Genomic DNA, 971 nt, shown 5'->3' with positions numbered 1-971 from the left:
ATTCCTTTGGAACATAATGGAGGCTATCACCTTATATTCGTTAGCTTTCTTCCATCACAGGAAACGCAGAGTTTTACACCTGACTCTTATAGGATAGCCAAGAGGTGGTACAGCTAGTTCATATAAGAGTATTAGGAGTTGGCTAGATCTTAAAACACAATGCTAGAACAACTTCATATCGAAGAGGGAAGGAGAGGCCACCTCCAAGACATGAGGCAAGTGGCTGGTGAAACATCAAAAAGCTACCTAACCCGTTTTAATGATGAATTGCTAGAAGATCTTCAATGAAGAAAACCCTTTCTGCCTCAATAGAAGGTCTAAACAGGAACATCATATTCTGAATAGATGTTCGTAATTAAAATTTTACCACCTATAACTAATTGGTAGAGATGATGAAGAATGAGATTTTCAATGAAGAGATGATCGACCATTGCAAAAGAACAACAGGTGGACTCCTACAACCTCATAGGTAGAGAGGTAGAGGTCCCATCTTGCATCTAGTCAACCATCAATGGACCTAAGTAGTGCATCATATTGCTCTCACCTTAGGCCAATCATATGCTACAACCCCATTGAACGCTCTTCTAGCCTTAGCCTATGATGAAGTCGAGCCAAGGAGTTATCCCCTTACAATCTATCACATTGAAAAGCCAGATTTAACGAGCATAGGAGACTTTACAAGGACCTGAAAACCTTTTTGCACTCATCATCAATCACATAGCTACAATACAAATGAGTGCAGAGATGTGGCTACTCCCATCAGAGGAGCAATCCCCATGTGCATATAAGAGATAGAGATGGAGGTGGGTGGATTTTGAAACTTATGGTTTGTCCGTAGCTAATGAAATATGATGAGTGAATGATAAAGCCCAGCATGTTAAAGTTCACAGATCACTCAAAAATACTTTAAAATTCAATGAGTAAAGCGTGATAAAAGTATAAGTTCAATAACTAATCAAACATTTAAATTT

Source organism: Olea europaea, unplaced genomic scaffold (assembly GCF_002742605.1).
Source record: "Olea europaea var. sylvestris unplaced genomic scaffold, O_europaea_v1 scaffold2278, whole genome shotgun sequence".
In the NCBI taxonomy this organism is placed as follows: Eukaryota; Viridiplantae; Streptophyta; class Magnoliopsida; order Lamiales; family Oleaceae; genus Olea; species Olea europaea.
The sequence above is the reverse complement of the archived record's forward strand: the minus strand, read 5'-3'. Positions refer to the sequence as shown.